This window comes from Camelus dromedarius, chromosome 11 (assembly GCF_036321535.1).
Source record: "Camelus dromedarius isolate mCamDro1 chromosome 11, mCamDro1.pat, whole genome shotgun sequence".
Taxonomy (NCBI): Eukaryota; Metazoa; Chordata; class Mammalia; order Artiodactyla; family Camelidae; genus Camelus; species Camelus dromedarius.
The window spans coordinates 28,231,241-28,241,550 of record NC_087446.1 but is presented as its reverse complement, the minus strand read 5'-3'; the positions used below and the strand labels follow the sequence as shown (position 1 = coordinate 28,241,550).

General features: G+C 36.1%; 1 long non-coding RNA gene across 1 annotated transcript in view; it reads right to left on the bottom strand.

The window, feature by feature from the left end:
- Positions 1-5,684: 5,684 nt before the first annotated feature.
- Positions 5,685-10,310, bottom strand: part of LOC105092215 (uncharacterized) — a 447,960-nt gene continuing 443,334 nt past the window's right edge. The window contains exon 4 of the long non-coding RNA XR_004140251.2: positions 5,685-5,842. This is a non-coding gene — a long non-coding RNA (uncharacterized LOC105092215). The remainder of the gene's footprint in view (positions 5,843-10,310) is intronic.

Genomic DNA, 10,310 nt, shown 5'->3' with positions numbered 1-10,310 from the left:
GGCATGACAAAGCCTGTCATTTTTAGGGGAGAGCAATGCTGGCAGAATACTGGTGTCAAGATCAGAAAGATGGGAAGAAATGAATTTGGAGAAACATCCTTAACATTTAAAAGTCTTTTAGTCATTTTCTTGTAGGTATTGGAGAAACATCAAATTTTTTTAGAGAGGGAATTGAGTTCTTCAGTTTTTGAAAATAACTTTGACAGAAGTGTGATGGAATGATTAATATGATGGAGACTAGAGGTAAAAAGCTCAGAGAGAAGGCTACTGTATTAATCAGGAGAGACATGAAAAAACTCAAAGGAAGCCAGTGGTCATTGAGTAGGGAGAGGAGAGCATAGTTTTGACTGGATATTTTCTATCAGATACTTCAACTATTGAATATTGAGATGGGAATGGGATGAGGCAGACCTGTTTGGACAGCTAGTTGGATCGAGCTTTTTAAATGGGATTTTACCAGCTTAAGCTAACTGTAGCATCGAAGAGTCATGAAAGGAGTCTGTGCCTAACCATGAGGACATTTGGGGCCATTGTGACTTTAAAAGCCTGGAATTTAAAATAAGAATAATGCTTTCAGAGACAGAAAAATGAGTGAGCATAGAGTCTGTGTTCTCCATGAATTCCCAAAGGAAAGAAACTGATCCCATAAGAATAGGATTTGAGTTGTCAAGGTGCGCCCAGGGTACAGAAATCTTATGGTGACAGTGTACACTGAAGCGGAATGTGCATTTGGAACTTCAGTCAGGCTGCTTTGAACTTAGAGGTAGGGCCACTCTTTCACAGAGTGTCTAATGCTTTCCTGGACCTCAAGCAATATTCAACATTTATCTTGGGTTAAATCTAAAGTCTTTGAAATTCAATAAAAGGATTGTCTCTTGGAGAATCAAGCCAGCAAATAGTACTATGGAAACTGGAATGCATGAAGAGAAAAGTGTGCCTTTGGGGGCTGGCAAAGCATAAAGAACCTAGATGAAATCTTTAAGTAAACAAAAGTAGAGCAATGAACTATAGCAAATTAATAGATAAAAGTGTTGTAAGTGGAAGGGATTTACCAGAATCCCCTTTTAAACTTGGCCACAGAGCCAACTTAACAAGCTGCAAATACTTGTAGAATGCAAATAACCATTATAATGAAAGAAAAGCTAGCATAGCTAGACCAGTTTCAAGGGAAGTTAATGAAAATGGGCAAGAAACAACTGGTATCGGGCGCTCTCAATGGGTGAAGCTAAAAGTATGAGGTTACATGGAAAAGAAGGAAAAGTGCCATATATTTGATTAATGAATAAAACATTTTTCTTTATAAATATTCTGATTTTCAAAAATATAAATGCATGCTCATTATAACAAATGAAACAGAGAGATAAAAAGAAGATAAAAATATCTCCAGATGACCCCCAGCCTCATCCACTTCCATACTTCTGAGAGTAATAGATTAACCACATCTTTTACAAGCCATTATACAGATAAATGGGTTTAGGTGGCAGTGTTTTTACATACCCAAGTTATGACCACATTGCTCTGCAACTTTCTTTTTTCATTTTGCAATGGATTATGGACAGCTCTTCAGTTGTGTAGGCAAAGATTTATTCCATCCATAATGAAAACTCAGATTGTTCACAGTGTAGCCATTGTAAGAAGTGGAGCAAACAAACAAACAAATTGTACATATATTATTATATGTGGTACTATCATTTTGGTAGAGCCAAACAAAGGACTTAAAATTTTTAATTATAACAGATATTGCCAGACTATTTTCAAGAAAAATTTCAGTTAACACCCTCCCACTAGCAACATGGCTTAAGGAAGTTTCTGTTTTCTCATGTTATTAGACCTGAATGTTACAGGTATTTTATAAATGCTTGCAAATATGATTAGTAAAATATGTTATTGTTGTTTTAACTTGCATTTTCCTGAGTTTTCCTTTGAACTCTGGGTGACATCTTTGAAATAATTTTTTTAATCTTTGCATTGTCTCCCCTGTGAATTGCCTGTTCATCTTTTTTACCAATTTTGATTGACTTTTTCCTTTTTAGTTGTTTTTCTTCAATTTGTAAGATGCCTTTATATATTCTGGAACTTAGGTCATCTCCCAGTGTATTCAGGTTTTGTTTTATCGTTTATTTCAGATAGGCAACTTATCTCTGTTACTAATTTTATTACTAGGTATTTGTAGTTTTGTTACATTTAGAATTTTTAAAAATTAAGACATAGAGCATATTTATAGAACAGTGCAAGAAAATGTTAAGTGTACACTTAATGAATCAATACCAAGCACACATCTAAGTAGCCACTTTTAGCACTTTTAGATCAGAATATAGGCTATCTAGCACCTCAAATGTCCTCTGCTATGCCACCTCCAAATTTCTATCCCTCCCTTGTCCGAAAAGGTCACCCTTTTCTTAACTTTGAATACTGTATACTTTTGCTTTTTATGTATTTTTCTTTGTATTGAACATATACAAAAGGAATAACAATGTGCAGTCTTTTGTGTTTGACTAGGGGCAACGTTATGTATTTCAGATTCATAGCAGGTATATCTGGATACTTCACTTTTACTGTTCTGTTTATCCATTCTATTATTAATGGGCATAAACACTGCTTTTAGTTTGAGATTATTACATATGCAGTTATTGTGATTTTCATCTGCATTTACCTAATGATTAACGGCGTTGAACTTTTTTATGTGTTTATTTCCATTCATATCTTCTTCAGACAAACATCAATTCAAGTCTTGCCCATTTTTGAACAAGGTTTTGTTCTGTTGTTGAACTTTATAGTTCTCTATATAGAGAACTTATCAGATATATGATTTGCAAATATTGTCTCCCATTTCATAGGTCTCCTTTTCACTCTGTTGACAGTGTTCTTTGATGTACAGAGATTTGTAACTTTTATGAAGTTCAATTTGTCTGATTTTGCTTTTTTTTGCCTTGCCTCTCATGTCATATCAAAGAAATCATTACCAGTGTTGTGAAGCTTTTTTCTATGCTATCCTCTGGGAGTTTTATTGTTTTGGATCTAAAATTTAGGTATTTGATCCATTTTGAGTTAATTTTTGCATATGTATTAGGTAAAGGTCCAAATTCATTCTTTTGTACGCAGATATCCAGTTTCAATGGTCTTAGAACCCTTGTTGAAAAGAATTTAACCATATATTCAAGGATGTATTTCTGGGCTCTCTATTCTATTTTCCATTGTTCTGTATGTCTGTCTTTATGCCAATACCACACTGTTTTGATTATAGTAAATTTGTACCTTTGTAGTATGTGTTGAAATACGAAAGTATAAATCCTCCAACTTTGTTCTTTTTCAAAATTGCTTTGCCTGTTTGGAGTTCCTTGAAATTCCATGTGAATTTTACATGGACTTTTCTATTTCTGCAAAAAAAAAAAAAAAAGTCATTGGAATTCTGATTGGGTTGAATCTGTAGCTCTTTTTGATAAGTATAGAGATCTTAATATTAAATCTTCCAGTCTGTGAATGTGGGTTGTCTTTCATTTATTTGTGTCTGTCATTTCTTTCAGTAATGCTTTATAGCATTGCTTGTATAAGTCTTTCTTTCACCTCCTTGGTTAAATCTTGAGTATTTTTTTGATGCTATTGAAAACTAAATTATTTTCTTAATTTTCAGATTGTTCATTGTTAGTATATAGAAATGCATCTGATTTTTGTGTTGACTCTGTATACAGCAACTTTACTAAATTCATTTTATTAGCTCAAACAAATTTTTTTGTGGAGTCTTCAGGGATTCTTACATATAAGATCATACCATCTGTGGACAGAGATAATTTTACTTCTTTCTGTTTAATTTGGATGCCTCTTATTTATTTTTCTTGCCCAATTACTGTTTAGGACATGCAGTACTGTGTTAAATAGAAGTGGTCAAAGTAGGCATCCTTGCTTCGTCCCTGATCCCAGAGGAAAAGCTTTCAGTATTTCACTAGTGAGTATTATGTTCACTGTGGATTTTTCGTTATAGCTTTTATTATGTTGGGGTAGTTTACTTCTATTTCTATTTTGTCTTTATATCATGAAAAGTGCTTGAATTATGTCAGATGCTTTTTTTCCATCAAATGAGATGCCCATGTTATTTTTCTTCTGTTTATCCTGTTAATATAATGCATTACATTGATCAATTTTCATATGTTGAACATTCCTTGCATTCCAGGAGTAAATCCCACTTGGTCATGGAGCATAATTTTTTTATGCTGTTGAATTTAGTTTGTTAGTATTTTCTTAAGGGTTTTTGTCATTCTTCTAGGTACCTTCAGTGTTCTCATGGAAAATATATCCAATTTCCTGGCTTCCCAATTTCTTGACCTTATTTTCAAAGACTTTCTCCTTCAATATATCTAAGCCACTGACACCTTCAATTACGCATATCAATCTGGCCCCAAACCTTGTCCTTTACTGTTCTTCCCAGTCTGTGAATGGGCATGTTGAGTTTGAGGTACTAGTGAAGAATTAAAGTGGAGATCTAATATACACAGTTAGATTTGAGTCTGGAATTCAGAAAAGTTGTATGAAATGGAGGTGTAAATTTTAGAGGCATGACTTTAAATAAGATGGCATGAGGATAGACTATAGGGTGAGAATAGGAGAGGGCCTAGGATTGAACAATGACCAGCTACAACATTTAAAGACCAGGAGAGAACTGAGAGCCAAACTGGCAAAAGAGACAGGGAAAAAGTGGCCACTGTGGTAAAAGGAGATTCTACTGTCATGGAAGTCACAGACTAGAGTGCTCTGGAGTGAGGCAATTGAATGATGCTAAGCAGTCAAGAATGAAAAATATCTAGTAGTTTGAACGTTACTGAGGTTATTTGAGTCCCTATTAAAAACCATTTTAGTGGCATAGAGGAATGGAAACCATATTAAGAAGTGCGAATAAAAGGAGAGGAAATTTAAAAATAAAAAAGATATCAGCTACTTTTCTGGAAGCTGGAGGAGGAAGTGCTTGCTTATTTAATTATTTTTATGGGTACAGTTAGACCACAATTTCTGATGTGTTTACCACTCAAATTTCTTTCAAACAGAGTACCATGCCTCCATCTCCTCCTCACCTCTACCACCTCCTGCAATACTGGCCTCTCCTACCATCACCACCACCTTGTTCCAAGTTACCATCTTTTTTACAGAGACTATAGCCATAGAATCTTATTGATGTTTCCTTATCTGTTCTTCTCCTCCACCAATTGATTCTCCACACAAAGCCAGTGTGATCTTTCATAAACACAAATCGTATCATCTCCAAGCTTAAAATACTTTGATGGCTTCCCATTGCTCTTAGCATAAAGACTGAAATTCCTGATCTGATTTACAACACCCCCTGTGATGTGCTCCTGATTTTTTCTCTGACCTCATCTCTGGACATTTCCCTGCTTTTAACTTTGTCATACTGGGTTTATTTCAGTTTCCTGAACATGTCAACCTTGTTCACCAGACTCTAACTTTTATGAGAGATGGATTTAGGTCTGTCTTCCAGAGCAAATTTTTTTAGAATCTAGCAGAGTATCTTACATGTACTAGGTGTTCAATAAAGATTTCTTCAATGAACAAATGATACTTCTTGTGCTTAAATAAAATATAAGGAGAGAAGGAAGACATGAGGGGAAAGAAAGGAGGAGGAAAAATAAAGCAGAGAAGATAAAGAAGAAGAGCAAAGAGTGGGGTAGAAAAAAAGAAGTGAAAGAAAATGAGCAATGATTACCTTCTGTTCCAAATAAAATTCAAAGTCCTTAATGTAGCTGTGGCTTACACATCCCTTAGTGATTTGTCGCTTGACTAAGCTTGAAGTTCTCTTCTGGCCCTTTGCCCACACTCACCCAGCACATTCTTGCACCTGTAGTCCAGGAAAACTATTTTAGTGGCAATAAATAAATAAAAAACTAACACCGTTCTTGGGGTACCATTCCAGTTCATAAAATAATAAATCTTATTATTGCTCTTGTGGTTGTTTTTATTTTTATATAATATTCAGAGAGATGGAGGGGAATATGTTTCATTTCCTTCTAGAACTTATTACTAAGCTGTGATTTTAGAGTTGAATTTTAATAGCAACCATTGGCCAAAAGATGGTTAAATACATCATAGTAACCAAATTCCTGTAGTTTTAAGCCACATCTAATGCATAATTAAAAGTAGACAAGCAGTATTTCTGTTGACTAAACTAAGAAATTTGATGTTAAAGTTTATTATTATTATTATTTTAATGATGGCTAACAGTTGTTATACCAAGGATTTATTGTTTGTTGAGAGTTTGCAGTGGTTGACAAGCCCCACAGCGATGCATACATCCTGATACTCAGAAACAGAGAAAGGCAATGGTGTGTTCCTTTGAGTCCACATAGATGTGGGTTACACAGACAGTGATGGCTTCATTACAGAGTGAGTATGTAATCCTGGAATTCATGCTTTTCTTCACCTGAGGAGACAACTTCAAAGTAAAACCTGTTTTATTGACTTTGATAAGAGATACTCTCCTAGGAACAAAGGTATATGCTTGGTTTTCTTCTGAGAAAATCAGCCCTATTTTCTTTAAGAAGGCAAGGCCAAAACAAACAAAGAAACCTGACAAAATTTTAGTTATAAACCAGATATATTATAAACAGGATAGACTGGCAAAAATGCTGAAATCATTCTCCTGTATGTCTGACATCATTAAAGTAGCACTTCATTTAAAATCTGGGCTCAGGATTCGCAGGGTGAAGGACAAATACATAACCAACTGAATCCAAGTAAAGAATATCTTAGATAGTCATAAGTCCAGGTTAGATCTATTTCTATAAGTATCATAACTTTATATCAAGTTTGAAATATTGAATTGATTTCATCACAAATATATATTATGTCTCGCTTTTCAAAGGAGGGGCAATAAATAATTCATTCACCAGTGTACACTCCATGTTTACTATGTGGCACATATATGCTATATAGATATAATATGTACGCTATATATTTTAGTAGATGAGGCTCTAACAGTGAACAAACCAAACATCACCTCCTTTCTGCGGTTCTAGTCTAATATGAGTGGAGACATTCATAAACAAATGCACAAGTAAATCATATAATATGTCAGAGTCTTGAGTAGCATGAAAAAAATGTAACAAAGTAGGATGGGGGGGACAGGAAGTGCAAGGGGTGGGGGAGAGTTGCTGTTTGAGAAAGAATGTGAGGGAGGCTTCTGATAAAGTAGATGAGACCTGCAGGTGGTAAGAAGGTTGCTGTCAGATACCTGGAGGAAGAGTATTTCTAAGGGCAGAGAAGAGCACATGCAAAGCCCCAGGGGTGAGGTTGTGCTTAATGTGTTTGGGACACAGGAAGGAAGCTAGCATGGCTGGAGCTGGTTAGTCGTTATAGGAGATTTGGTCAGTGAGATAGAAGGGAGCCAGAGTTTGTAGGGTCTGTAAGCGACTAGCATTTATTCTGATGAAGTTGTATGTCATGGAGGGCTATGAAAGAAAAATGACATGATCTGTATTAATTAGAGTATAGCTAACTCCTGGAACAAACTGACTCAACGATGTAAAATTTCTCAAATCCAGTAGATTTATATAGTCATCCAAAGCAGGTGTTCCTTTTTGGCATATGGTTTTCCTCAATTTTGGTGTATGATCTTCCTCTGTTTGATAATCCAGGGACCCAGTCTGCACCCACCATCCTCTGGAGCCTGGTTGCCATCTTCATCTAGCCAGTGAAACAGGAAAGAGATTCTAGCAATTTCCTAGGACTCAATGGCCTCTCTAGACACATGATATACAACTTATACTTTAACAGGATCACTCTGGCTGCTGTGTGGAGAACAAACTATAAGGGTGGAATGGGTGTAAGTAGAGAAAATAGAAATAGAAAAGAGATCTTGCTCTTTTAATAAACCAAATAGGATAGGATGGTGGTTTGGGCCATAATGGTATCCATGGAGATAGTGAGCAGTCATGGTATTCTGTCTGTATTTTGAAAGGACAGATAGATGTGGGATGTGATAGAAAAGGGGAAGTCAGGAATGACTCGGTTTGAACTGTTGGAAGAACGAAGTTGCCATTTACAGATAAGAGGAAAGTTGTATCAGAAGCAGTTTTTATCTGTAATTTAATTTTTGAGAAGTGGAGATTGGTACTTAAATTTTGGACATACTAAGTTTAAGATGCCTAGTAGACATTCAGATGGGTCAAGAGAACAATCAGGTATAGGAGTCTGGGTTTTGAGAGAGAGCTCTGGCCTACAGCTAAAATTTGGGCATATAGATGCTTTTACAGTGATGATAAAATATCCTAGTGAGTGAATGTGGAAAAAGTAAAAGAAGATCTGAGGACTAAGTCTGAGTCTTGCAGCACTCCAGTATTTAGAGGTCACTGCAATAAAAAATAACTAGCAAAGCAGTGAGGAGGTATAGCCAGAAATTTAAGTAAAATAAAACATGAAAAGTGAGGAAATGATCTCAACAAGAGGAGAGAATAATCAGTCATGTGAAAAGATGCTAACAGATTATGAAAATTGAGCACCAATTCATGCATCATTGGGCTTAATAATGTAAAAAAAAATCAGTCGCCAAAATATCAAGAAAATATTTGGTGGAGTAGTGGTGGTGATGGTGGTGGGTGAATGCATTCAAGGAAGAAGAAGACAAATGAGAATAGCCAACAGAGACTTTTTTGAGGACTAATGTTATAAAGAGAAACAGAAAAGTGGGGTGATATCTGGAAGAGGATGTGAAATCAAAGGGGATTTTTAAGATGTGAAAGTCTATAGCATATTTTTAATTTAAACAGAATATCCCAGCAGAGAAGGAAAAAATGAAAATGTTGACGAGGTAGGGATCAAATGCTGGAGAAATGCCCATGACTAGCCAATAAACTGAGGGGTTTGTCTTGAGAACAGTAATAGAATTTCCGTAACAATAAAAGCAAATACAGACAGGTAAATGGGGAGATGAAGTGGTGAGAACTTGTGGATGTAGGCTTTTGATTGCCTCTACTGTCTCACGGGAACAGGACCCAAAGGCACCATCTAAGAATGAGGTGGAGGGAGAGTTTCAGAGGTTGGAAGTGGTCAGAAAGTAAATAACTAGGGGAGTGTGATATAATTGCTGCCATCATTCAGGACCCACTTAAGATGTTTTTTGTATTTTCCTCCAGCATATTTAATTATGTGGATCCACGTACTGAGGAGGTGGAAAAGGGGATTTAACCAAGGTGATGGGTATGGTTAGCCAGGTGAGATGAAGGGAGAAAGGACAATGGAGTTGAAAATATGTGTTAATATAGCACAGGAAACTATAGTCAATATCTTGTAGTAACCTATAATGAAAAAGAATATGAAAAGGAATAAATGTATGTATATGTATGATTGAAACATTAAGCTGTACACCAGAAATTGACACATTGTAAACTGACTATACTTCAATTTAAAAAAAGAAAAGATGTGTCAAGTAATGATTATCATGTTGACAATGAAGTCTAAACTAAATGAGGAGCATGGACATGGTGGGAACAGTGAGAAGTTCATAGGGCTTTTAGTTGTAGGGTTGCTAGAGATGGGACACCAGGGGAATTGAGGTCAAAGGGGGCTAATTGAAATCAAGAAGGAGTGGCATGTACTGATAATGACAAACTCTAAAGTGTGACTGTGGGAGACTATTGGCTGGGGTAGAGTGAAGGACAAGGAGAAGGAAGAAATGGATGTCAGGGAACAGGCCAGAAAATTGGAAGGATTATTTATGTGGCTGTTGAAATCATCACATATGATCACATAAGTAATGTTGGAAAGAATGACTGAGCCAGGAAACTCTTTTAAGAAATGAATGGAGTGACCCAGGGCTTGGTAGATGTAAACAACAAAAAATTGGTGTAGTATTCTGATGACACGACATTTGACAGAGGATGTTTTTATGGAGCGAGGGAGGGAGAGCGGCCTGAGATGAGCAGCTTCTGAAAAAGAAGAGAAGACACCCAATTGGAATGATTAGGCGAGAGAAGAGCCAGTCTAGGGTTGATGAAGGATGTGGGAGAAAAAACTGCCACCACTTGTGACGGCTGCCAAGTAAGCAGTGACCTCAAAGGGAAGATGTAGTTCAATTGAAGTAACAAAATGAAGGCAGAGGGTCTGAATTAAAGGTAGGAGATTCTGTTGATGACTGACAGTGAGTCAGTTACAAAATACTCAATGATGTGTCAACTTCACAAAAGATATTTTGTGGTTTAGCCTCTAAGGTTTTATTTTTAAAACCACACACACTAATCACTTATCATATGTATTCACAGATTTGGAAGGAGAGACACAGGTGATGCCAAATTTTCATAACTGGTCTGAAT